Consider the following 12,851-nt stretch of genomic DNA (forward strand, 5'->3'; position numbering starts at 1 on the left):
GACTCCAATCAGGTTGCAGAAACATCTCAAGGATGATCAATGGAAACAGGATGTAACTGAGCTCAATTTCGAGTCTCGTAGCAAAGGGTCTGAATGCTTGTGTAAACAAGTTATTTCTGTTTTGCAAACATTTCTAAAAAAAGCTGTTTTCGCTTTATCATTATGGGGTGTAGATTGATACATTTTTTTATTTAATCAATTTTAGAATAAGGCTGTAATGTAACAGAATGTGGAGAAAGGGAAGGGGTCTGAATACTTTCTGAATGCACTATATGTAGGAACGTTGTGTTAATATTTTCACACTCCTTTTCTCAGCCTGCCAATACTAAATCACAACTCTTTCCCTATCAATCAAATGTATTTATAAAGCCCTTTTTACATCAGCAGATGTCAAAAAGTGCTTATACAGAAACCCAAGAAACACAGGAACTTAGGAAGAACTCTAGAGAGGAACCAGGCTCTGAGGGGTTGCCAGTCCTCTTATGGCTGTGCCGGGTGGAGATAAGAGTACTGTACATGGCCATTAAGGCCAGATTGCCTGGAATCCAAACTGATATGTTCCATTTGTGAAGTAAAATTAAGGTGAAACATAATAGCATATCCGTTTGGATTACCCAGAACCTGTATTCATTTGTAACACTGGATTATACTTGATCTTCCAAGTTAACATTCATTTCTTGTTAGCCCCATAATGCCTTAAAACATCAAGCAACTGTTTCAACTTGATCTTGAGACAGTGTTAACTATAATATTGATGTTTGAGGTGTATAGAAAACCTCTTCCAGAAACCCTATGCTTAGACATTGTGATGTGTGGGAATGGACTGGCTGAGGCGCTACTACATGCTTCTTCACTACCTCCTCAGTCTTTTACAGCCTATCCCCATTCTGCACACAGCTAATATTTTCACTATATACTGTTCAGATGACTCCTCTGTTGTTTACCAAAGTGTCAAATGTCACATTCAAACCCCTGACTCATGAAAGCTGTTAGAATTTGAAAAAGCGCAAAACAGAAACAGCAAGGCTAATCAGTAATCAACAAATCAATGATGTTTACAGACACAGTGAATGTTGGAAGCTTATTTCAAACACCATCAATAAACATTTATTCATGTATGCATTTATTTATCCATGTATCTATTAAATGTAGTCCTCCAGAAGCACTTGATCAATCAAACGGTCCAGTGAGTTTGGATTTGCTCTTTTACCTGAAGTAATGAGATCAAATGTCATGTTCATTCAGCCATTCAATGCATTTTAAAATCGTAGTTCAACTCACCCTTTTTAAGTTTATACACAAATATTTCTTAAGTTCCCAAGTAACTTAACAATTAAAAAAACGTAAATCTTAAAAATTTTAAATAATTTAATTCAAGATTCTTACCACATGCCATATCCTGCAGTCAAAGTGAAAGTGGAGATTTTGTTTGGATAACACAGTGGAGTAGTTAATTGAATTTGGTTGAGTTTTGTTAAGCGTGACATAGTAGATTCCTCTGAGCCCCCTACTGATGGAATAAGCCAGATAAAGGGAGATAGGAAAAAATACATGGATGAGAGAGAGCACAGTCTGTTACCAGTCTACAGTATGTACAATCTAATAACTCTAGACCAAAACCAGTTCAATGCAAAGCAACGTGAAAACAGAGAGATTATACAGTCAAGGTATATCAGCACGGTATTATTAGCTCTTAGTTAGAAACCCTAATGATATCAATATGCTTTGATCTCTTGTTTTATATATTCTGTCATTTCCCCTGAGCTGTGGGCACCAAGCAATCCATGATAGAAAATACAGGAGAAACTAACTGAATGGGCCTTTGAAATGGAATAAAATGGTCTAAATAATCCCCTTGTCCTCTCTTTGAAGTATAGGTCAGGGGTCACGGTAGAAGTGGTGTGGCTTGCCTTGTAGAAAACCTTTTAGGAGTCCTTTTAGCACTCCACCCTTCGTGAGCATGGTTTCTGTGCATCAGAGGGATATGCCAGTGAGGGTTGTGAGAACCAGAAAGAGATAATAAGTTGTGGTTTCAACTTCAACTAGGCATTGTACAACTGGCAGCAACAACCTGAATTGGAAAAACAAAGGACAATGTGAAAATATTGCACTAAAGCACAATAAACAATGGACAATTAATGAAAGATGAAAGTATATAGGAATGTTCATCATCTGTGGGAAGTTGGCTTGAGCAGAGCTGTGGAGCAGGGCTTGAGCAGAACTGTCTGTTGGGCAGTTTGCTTGAGTGGACAAGGTCATTGATGTTACAGCCAAGAGAAACTCAGTCTGACAGACAGGTGCCCAGGAGCTCACCTTGCTGTTTTGGACATTCACAGTTCCTATGTAGTAGGTGCTCCTCCATAAGTATTTAGTCCACCATGGTCTAAGCGTAGCACCCACCTGTCACACATCAGCCATGGTCCAGGAAAGTCCCCAGCAGCCTCAGCCATCACTTCTCTGCACACAGTCCTTGTCCTTTCAGGAACCGGCAGGGGAAACCAAAAACCAGGGCTTGTCCAGGTGAAATTTGAATAAAAACATTAGCCAGCTTGTTAACCAGCCCAACAAACAGACCTACCATCACTGTCCTGCAACTGAATTAGACGAGATCGCAGGTTTTATGTGGTCAAAACTCTGATAGATAGAACTCTGATTGCCTTGTAGAAAACCTTTTAGGAGTACTTTTAGCACTCCACCCTTCGTGAATTGTAGAATAAAAAAAACACACAAAAACACCTAGAAATAATTATGTACGAAATATACAGAATCTTTTCCTAGGCAGCTTAAAGATCCGACATTCCAGGATGATCAAAAATTGAAGTAACCAGCTCAAGGTTGAACTGTAAAATGGCTCAAGGTATGTGAACCCCTAGGCTAATGACTTCTCCAAAAGCTTATTGGAGTCAGCTAACCTGGAGTACAATCAATGAGGCGAGATTAGAGATGTTGGTTAGAGCTGCCTTGCCCTATAAAAAACACTCACAAGATGTGAGTTTGCTATTCACAAGAAGCATTGCCTGATGTGAACCATGCCTTGAACAAAAGAGCTCTCAGAAGACCTAATATTAAAAATTGTTGACTTGCATAAAGCTGGAAAGGGTTACAAAAGTATTTCTAAAAGCCATGATGTTCATCAGTCCACGTTAAGACAAATTGTCTATAAATGGAGAAAGTTCAGCACTGTTGCTACTCTTCCTAGGAGTGGCCGTCTTGCAATGATGACTGCAAGAGCACAGCTCAGAATGCTCAATGAGGTTAAGAAGAATCCTAGTGTCAACTAAAGACTTACAGAAATCTCAAGAACATGGTAACATCTCTGACGAGTCTATGATTCGTAAAACATTAAAGAATGGTGTTCATGGGAGGACACCACATAAGAATCCACCGTTGTCCCAAAAAAACACTGCTGCAGGCAAAAGAGCAACTGGATGTTCCACAGCACTACAGGCAAAATATTCAGTGGACAGATGGAACTACAGTTGAGTTGTTTGGAAGGAACACACACAACTATGTGTGGAGAAAAAAGGCACAGCACAACATCAAAACCTCATCCTCACTGTAAAGTATGTTGGAGAGAGCATCATGGTTTGGGGCTGCTTTGCTGCCTCGGGGCCTGGACAGCTTGCTATCATTGACAGGAAAATGAATTCCCAAGTTAATCAAGACATTTTGCAGGAGAACGTAAGGCTATCTGTCTGCCAATCAAAACGCAACAGAAGTTGGGTGATGCAACAGGACAACGACCCAAAACACAAATCAACAACAGAATGGCTTCAACAGAAGAAAATACACCTTCTGGAGTGGACTGGTCAGAGTCCTGACCTTAACCTGATTGAGCTGCTGTGGCATGACCAAGAGAGCGATTCACACCAGACATCCCAATAATATTGCTGAACCGAAACAAATTTGTAAAGAGGAATGGTCCAAAATTCCTCCTGACTTTTGTGCTGGTCTGATCTGCAACTACAAAATGTTTGGTTGAGATTATTGCTGCAAAAAGGAGGGTCAACCAGTTATTAAATAAAAGGGTTCACATACTTTTCCCACCCTGCACTGTGAATGTTTATACGGTGTGTTCAATAAAGACATGAAAACATATAATTGTTTGTGTGTTATTAGTGTAAGCAGACTGTGTTTATCTATTATACAAATTTATTCTAAAATCCAGGTATTTACCAAAGGGTTCACATACTTTTTCTTGCCACTGTAGTTCACAAGCTGCAAAAGAATGTCAGAACAGTACAAACCTGTGATAGTGTGTGATGTAGCTGGCTGTTTCTTGTTGTTTTTCGAAAGTAGACTCAAAATCTTGAGTTTTAGTACCAATAAATACTCAGACATAAAACATGCACATTATAATAGCTAAAACAAGAATAAAAGGTCTAAAAATGTGCAAACACTACTTTAATCCTTTTATTCCCTGAAACAATGTACCTCCCCACACATTTATCCACCTGCATTTAATCAGCAGGCCAAATTGGTGGGATGACTTTAAATTAACAGCGTTAGCCTGTGGCTCTGTGTGTGAGAGGTGAGGGTCTCATCCCTACATAGTTTTTGTGCAGTAAATGGAACACACAGTATTGGTGAGCATCAGGTTCCAGTAGTTTTTTTTACCCTTATTTTACCAAGTAAGTTGACTGAGAACACATTCTCATTTACAGCAACTACCTTGGAAATAGTTACAGAACATTGTGAATGTATGCCCCGGTTGATAGCGTCGCATCAGCAGCTGAGGCCAATTAGGTTTGCATGCAAGGCTGTGCTGAGTGCTGTGCCGAAAGAGCAGGCAGACTAAGGCTGCATTTAGACAGACAGCCCAATGCGGATATTTTTTCCCCTAATTGGTCTTTGACCAATCACATCAGGTATTTTTCAGATCTGATTGTTCAAATTAGTGAAACATAGATAAGAATTGGGCTGCCTAAGGGCTGGATTCAATCCGTATCCCAGAAGTATCGTGGAAGATCTGTGTTATAGCTCGATTGAAATGTAAAGGCAATGTTTCCGCATTCGTGGATACTGCATACACGGTAAACGCTGCATATGTCGGCTCAATCAGAAATGACTTTCACATTTTAACCTGGATCTTTTACAACACTTTTGCGATACAAATTGAATCCAGACCTAAATGTGTAGCCAGTTACAGGGCTAGGATTGCCTTTGAGCTGTCTTAACCCTGTATAAACATACAGAGAAAATTGGAGCTCAGAGAATACCAGCCTGTACTGTGGAAAAATACTGGAGCTTCAATGTTAAAGCGGAAATATCATAACAGGTTTACCAATTGCTCAATAAAAGTGGGTTTAGCTTTCAAATGTGGTGTCTTGGATGATTCATATGACAGTACTGTAACATTTCTACTATAGACATTTTATGACTGTTCACCTGGCAAGTGAGGGAATAGGACAATAACAGATTCAACTGGCAGACTGTCACGTTCCTGACCTGTTTTTCCTTTTTCTTGTATTTATTTAGTTGGTCAGGGCGTGAGTTGGGGTGGGCTGTCTATGTGTGATTTTCTATGTTGGGGTTTTGTGTTCGGCCTGGTATGATTCTCAATCAGAGGCAGCTGTCAATCGTTGTCCCTGATTGAGAATCATACTAAGGCACCCGGGGTTTCACGTGTGTTTTGGGGGTGTTTGTATCTCGTGTCAGTGTTCGTGCCACACGGGACTGTTTTCGGTTTTGTCACTTTTTTTTTTTGTATTTGTAAGCGTTCAGTTTCGTTTTGATTAAATCAATATGAGCACTAACAACTCTGCGTTTCGGTCCGACCCTTACTCCTTCTCCTCATCCGAGGAGGAGGAATTAGACAGCCGTTACACAGACCACAATTTCATAGCAATCAGCAAGACCTGGACAAAGTTCTAAAAGTCCAGGAACTTATTTTCTAGAATTGTTCAACTATACCACGAGATGATTGTGCTTTGTGAAGCCATTGGATAATAACACAGGATAGCGTATGAGTAGCATATGATCACATCAGTGGAGGCTGGTGGTAGGAGCCATAGGAGGACATGCTCATTGTAATGGCTGGAATGGAATAAATGTAATGGTATCAAACACATCTAACATATGGAAACCACGTTTGACTCCGTTACTTCTATTCCATTTCAGCTATTACAACGAGGCCGTCCTCCTATAGCTCCTCCGACAAGCCTCCAGTGGATCACACATTTTTATTTTATTTAACTAAGCAAGTCAGTTAAGAAATAATTCTTATTTACAATGACAGCCTACTCTGGCCAAACACTAACCCGGACGACACTAGGTCAATTGTGCGCCGCCCTATGGGACTCCCAATCACGGCCGGTTCTGATATAGCCTGGAATCGAATCAGGGTCTGTAGTGACGCCTCTAGCACTGAGATGCAGTGCCTTAGACCCCTGCTCCACTCAGGAGCCCAAAAATCCAATGATTTTGATCATTAAGAAACATCACATTCAGCAACATGTTCCTGTGCCTTTAGGTCACACTCGCATCTCAACGACAGAACAAGATCAACCTGTAGAGAGTGTGACTGGAACGAATGCTGGGATGCTGGTGTCCATCAAAACACCAGAAGACATCCAGTGTGACGTTAGCCTGGTCTCAGATTGTTTCTGCGTAAATAGGCAACTCCTATAGTCGTTAGAATGGCTGACCGTAAGGGGTGTGATGTTAACATTCTGAAACTTTTGGAGGACAATTGAAGTCGATAAAACTGCTTCTTTATTTTCTAAATTAAATCAAACACAAACACCAGTGGGACAAGACAGCACAAATGGATCTGGGATTGGGCTATACTGGAGTCAAGTGGAGTCAACTTAAAAAATCAAGGCAACCAGCTGCAATACGATTTCTAGTTCACTCAACTTTGGGGCAGAAAAGGTCTGCTAACATACAATGCTGAATTGTCTCAACACATTTGCCAAATTGAAGTCTTACAGATGGTTGCCTTGATTTTTTAGGATGACTCAACTTTTGATCTCAATTTAAGGATTTTGTCAGCTAAACTAATTCCAAACTAACTCCATGGACCAATGTAGCGAATTTGGGGGGAAACCCCGACCGGGACTCGAACCCAGGTCCAGCACCTTTCAACCCAACACCTGAGCCATTATGCCAAGAGTTCCAAAGTTGGATGAACTGTAATATAGATGTTTGCTTAAATACGGAAGTTATTATTTATTTATTGGTTCAGACAAGTAGATTAATGTTGTACTTAGTCAGTCCCATTTGACTCATGTGTTTCATTGATGATCAAATTAATGGACCAGACAGTGGGTTCTTTCAATCTGGTCTGACTAACCACAGACCAGACCAGGTAAAACAACATGACTAATTGGTAGAACAAATCCACTTACTTTTCTCGCTATATCTGGTTTAATGCATTATATAGTATTTCAGCCTCTGAAATAAATCTTTTAATTGTAAACTGGTCCCTGACAAGTAAATTGACAAAAATAAATTAAAATACAACTTGCCAAAAGGCACACTGGGTAATATGTTAATGAGACACATGTATTTAAGCCAACACAGTATTTTACATTGCAGCAAACGACTAAACTTGTGTGATCTTCCCAGCTATTTGTGTGGCAACGGTAAACTTCAAAATTTCAGTTCACTCAAGTTTTTCAAATTCAACTCACATTGAGCAAAAATCATTGGGTTCATGGAGTATTCCATATCAGTTCAGCAATTTCCCAAAGTCGGACTCCAGCCAACTTGGATATTAGCTATGGACATTTTATAAGTTGCATGTTTACAGTGTGTTGTTTATTGATGTATACCAATCAAACGTGATCTCCATAATACCTTGGATGATGAGGAAGCTAATGTGAGCCAACACGTTGTCAAGGTATATTGCAACATAAAATGTCAAACAATTTGGTAGATAGAGTGCCTCGTCTGGTGGAAATTACCCACATCTAAAGGCTACTCGCAATGGATACAGACCATGTCATACACAGTGTTCATCTCTAGTGTGTGAATGTGAGCCAGAGTTCAGTGGTAAGACGCTGTTACTCCTCTGGAGAACGATGAGAGTGTTTCATACGGTTAACAGCTCAGATGTTGAACCGGTGTTCCAGTGGCAGTTGATTGTTAGAGTGGGGAAGACTGCATGAAAAGAATAACAAAAACAACTGAGGAAGAGAGAACAGATCTGTCTGTACAAATTGATGGGAGGGACGGGGGTGACCTGATCAGAACTAGTCTGTAATATAGCACACATTTATAGGAAGTAGCCAAAACTAGCCAGAAAACACCATGCCACTTCTCTGTGTCCCTAACTCTCTCTGGCTCCTAAAAAAAACATTCAAAACATCATTCATTCATACACACACACACACACACACACACACACACACACACACACACACACACACACACACACACACACACACACACACACACACACACACACACACACACAGTATGAATCTGAAGTGTTGTGTTGTGAAGATCCGATCTCTGTTACTTTTGGGAGGCTCTATCTCCTTCCAGAGACATGAAAAACAGTTTGTTGATGTCCTCTCTTAGTACCTCATTGAACTGCCAACGCCCTGTTGCCCCTCAAATCCCCTTCAGTCCTTTGGTACATATAGAGGTATATAATGGATAAGAAATCCCAGGCATTAAACTCCAAACGTTTGATCCTTCTCCATGCAATCTACCAATCCATGACACCATAAATCCCTGAATTACTCTCTTCTTCGGGTTACAAAAACACCTTTCTAGAATAATCAGGCAGCTTGAGTCAACCATCCGTCCCCGTACTTTATTTTTCTTCACCCATTTCCAAGTTGTTTGTAATGACTGAGTTTTTGTGTGCTTGGCCAGCTGCTGGGATAATAAACAGGATTTGGTTAATGGCTCTTGGTCCATCCTGAGACAGGTTTCTAACAGCTCTTAGCAGGTCTGGCAAACAATGATAATCAGTGGAGGAGTTCTTCCATAGAGCCACAGTGATTTATCAACAGGTTTAGCACTTTTGGCAACAGAAGTTTTATTTTAGTCAGAAAGGTGCAGGTATATATATATATAGAGAGAGAGAGAAAAGGAAGAGAGACAAAGAGACTAGGAATGGTAGGGTCAATTTAATCACAGAGATACTGTTGAAACGAACATTGTCTATCCTTTGTTCTAAAACAAATGGCAGCGTATAAATCTTGGATACTTTACGTTGTTGCTCATTAATCGAGTGAATTGGAGCCTCATTTAAGATGTACGGTCTCCACCAATTTGTTATCTGGATTTTGCCAGAGACAGATCTTGTGGGGATATTTGGTGGCAATGAATCAAAGACGATGTATCCAGTCAGACAATGTCTGTGTAGCTTGCAGCCTTTAGACTATTTCCATTTAGCTATCATCATTTAAAGGCCATGTTGCAAGTTACATTTGCCAATAAAACTAGAATATACACCCCTTGTAGATGGCAATACTAGCTAGATTACAACTGCTAGGGAAAAGCTAGCTAACTCCTACCATCAGTCTCTGAGTTCACCATCTTACCTAGCTAGCTAAGTGGACTGTAGCTAGGTTTCTAGAAAATAACAACTATATACTTGCAGTTGCTATATTTTTTTATATGTTTTAAAGACTGGTTACTGACTATTGAACATTCTTTGTGAAACTATTTTGTTTCCCTGCCTGTTTATTGATGCGTTGGTGACTAAAATAGTTGTCAAGAAACATGCCCCTCTTGATTTTTACTGCAAATACTGTCGCTTTTGTTGTTTTGGTCAAATTTGGCTGAGTAGGCTTTTGCACATTTACATTAGTGTTTCATTAGTTACTCAGTTATTGACTCACTAGGATCATTCTTATTATTCATGTTTTTGGTGTTGTTGCATTTCAGATGGACAGACCAGGGCCCGTATCTACAAAGCATATCAGCAGTCGTTTCACCACAGGACCCGAGAGGTATTATAGTCAATGTTTATGAACTGAATATTGTATGTGAATTTCCATATATCACTAACCATCAAAAAGGCACATCATGCATTTATTGTCATCTCCCCATCAGGTCACTCACTGCATGCTGTGACATAGGCCTGGATGGTGACACACATCTTCTTCAAGCTGCCTGACTGAATACTGGGGCCTTCAGTAGTACCGGAAGCAAGTGCCTTACCTGGGAATACAGCAACACCTGTTAAATCCACTTCAATCAGTGTAGATAAAGGGGAGGAGACAGGTGAAAAACTATGTATGCCTTTAGACAATTGAGACATGGATTGTGACTGTGTGCCATTCAGAGGGTGAATAGGCAAGACAAAAGATTGAAATGCCTTTGAACGGGATATGGTAGTAGGTGCCAGGCGCACTGGTTTGAGAGTGTCAAGAACTGCAACGCTGCTGGGTTTTTCACACTCAACAGTTTCCTGTGTGTATCAAGAATGGTCCACCACCCCAAAGGACATCCAGCCAACTTGACACAACTGCGGGAAGCATTGGAATCAACATGGGCCAGCATCTCTGTGGATGCCGTTGACACCTTGTAGTCCATTCCCCGACAATTTGAGGCTGTTCATAGGGCAGAACAGAGTTGCAAGTCAATATTAGGAAGGTGTTCCTAAAGTTTTGTAAACTCCGTGTATATTTCAGTTGACACACCTGTGATGTGTCTGATATACATGAATAAAAATGTATTCACTCTGGACCTTTTCAGTCATAAGCTCTAGGTGTATTTGTCTTGAAGTTTAAGTTACGAATTCGAAGACCAACGTGACAGACATGCTATGAAAAAGTTATTGTTTTGTAATATTACCATAAAAAAAATGAACATTTGTTGTTTTTAGCAAAATTTTATTGCATTTGGGTAACCCAAAATGTGGCCATTGAAAAAACCTTGATAGTTGCATAGCCCAGCAGACTCATCTGGGGATATGGGGATGGACGTGTTCGTTTTTATTAAAGGGAGACATGTACAGGGAAGAGAGAGCATGAGTGTTGGAGTGAGTACAGTAAATACAATACAATCATAGGCGCTAGATAATATGCTATGTCATCATCACACAGACAGACTGCCATAGTAAAAGAGGTTTAAATAGTGCATCAAGTCTTCTATTCGAAAGAGGAAGAGCCCCTGACCTAGCACTGGCCCAGGGTCTCCTGCCTAACCCTCTAATCACAGTCTCACCGACAGGAAGTTGCTCAAGGAGTGGACAGGTGTATGGTGCATAGGGCTTCTCCACTCATATGAGTGGAGTATTAGCTCCTGAAATTGTATCATGCAATGTAATGGAAAAAATAATATCATGACTTACTGACACAGAGTGCTCCATGTTCCTGCTGGTAGCAAGCCTCATCCTGGATGCAGCTAAATGTCCTGTCTTACACGGAACCCAAACCGGCTGCGCGCGTGCGCCATCGTGCATACATTTATTTTGTCCCCCTACACCAAACATGATCACGACACGCATGTTAAAATATCAAAACAAACTCTGAACCAATTACATTAATTTGGGGACAGGTCGAAAAGCATTGAACATTTATAGCAATTTAGCTAGTTAGCTTGCACTTGCTAGCTAATTTGTCCTATTTAGCTAGCTTGCTGTTGCTAGCTAATTTGTCCTGGGATATAAACATTGAGTTGTTATTTTTCCTGAAATGCACAAGATCCTCTACTCCGACAATTAATCCACAGATAAAACGGTCAACCGAATCGTTTCTAGTCATCTCTCCTCCTTCCAGGCTTTTTCATCTTTGAACTTATATGGTGATTGTCATCTAAACTTTCATAGTATTACTACACCGACCGGCAACACAGTTCGTCTTTCAATCACCCATGTGGGTATAACCAATGAGGAGATGGCACGTGGGTACCTGCTTCTATTAACCAATGAGGAGATGGGAGAGGCAGAACTTGCAGCACGATCTGCGTCAGAAATAGAAAGGAGTTCTATTTTAGCCCTTGGCAACGCAGGCGCTTGTTGACGCGACGTGAGCGGTGTGGTCAGCCTATTAGAGTATGGTTGCATCTATATCCACCGGGCTCCAACCTGCAGAGACGAACTAAAGAAAATGTTACCTGTATTTCAGTGGCGGTCGGTACCATTTAAGATGATGCAGGACAATATTTTCTTTATGTGCATGGCCTTATTTCTATTACAGCATATTGGATGATTCATATTCCATTCACCCAGTTCAATGTAACATCAATAGGTTTAGGCTACTACATGATACAACATTTTCCTTATATCCATCATGAGGTTGCTACAAACTACCCTATGAATGAAAGTTTACAACGTAGTGACACATGGGCAGACAGTGACACATTCAATACCACCTTGCACATTCTTGCCTGCATCTAGCTGATCCAGGGTGTAATCATTAGTCCAACAGTTGCAAACGAGAATTTCTATTGGACTAATTCCGATATGTTTATAACCGTTTTGTTCTGTTTGCTTCCGTTTTAAAAGTTTTTCAACAGAATCAACTTTCATAGTGTAACGGCAGTCCTCCTCCTCTTCATCTGAAGAGGAGGAGTATTGAGGGAACCAAGGCGCAGCGTAGTGAAATGACATATTTTATTAACGAAAACACGAACTTGACTAAACTAACAAAAACAACAAACGGTGTAGACAGACCTAAACGACGAACTTACATAAAACAAGAAGAACGCACGAATAGGAAACATAGACTACACAAACCGAACAAACCGTAAACAGTCCCGCGTGGTGTACAGACACAGACACGGAAGACAATCACCCACAACGAACACTGTGACAACGCCTACCTAAATATGACTCTTAATTAGAGGAACGCCAAACACCTGCCTCTAATTAAGAGCCATACCAGGCAACCCAATAAACCAACACAGAAACAGAAAACATAGAATGCCCACCCAAACTCACGTCC

General features: G+C 40.5%; 1 long non-coding RNA gene across 1 annotated transcript; it reads right to left on the reverse strand.

Moving 5' to 3' along the window:
* Window positions 1-1,915: 1,915 nt before the first annotated feature.
* On the reverse strand, window positions 1,916-4,409 carry LOC129834546 (uncharacterized). Its single transcript, XR_008756278.1, has 3 exons — window positions 4,248-4,409; window positions 2,401-2,511; window positions 1,916-2,071 (listed from the first exon to the last, which is right to left on the reverse strand). It is a non-coding gene; the product is annotated as an uncharacterized LOC129834546 (long non-coding RNA).
* Window positions 4,410-12,851: the final 8,442 nt, after the last annotated feature.

Source organism: Salvelinus fontinalis, chromosome 3, assembly GCF_029448725.1.
Source record: "Salvelinus fontinalis isolate EN_2023a chromosome 3, ASM2944872v1, whole genome shotgun sequence".
In the NCBI taxonomy this organism is placed as follows: Eukaryota; Metazoa; Chordata; class Actinopteri; order Salmoniformes; family Salmonidae; genus Salvelinus; species Salvelinus fontinalis.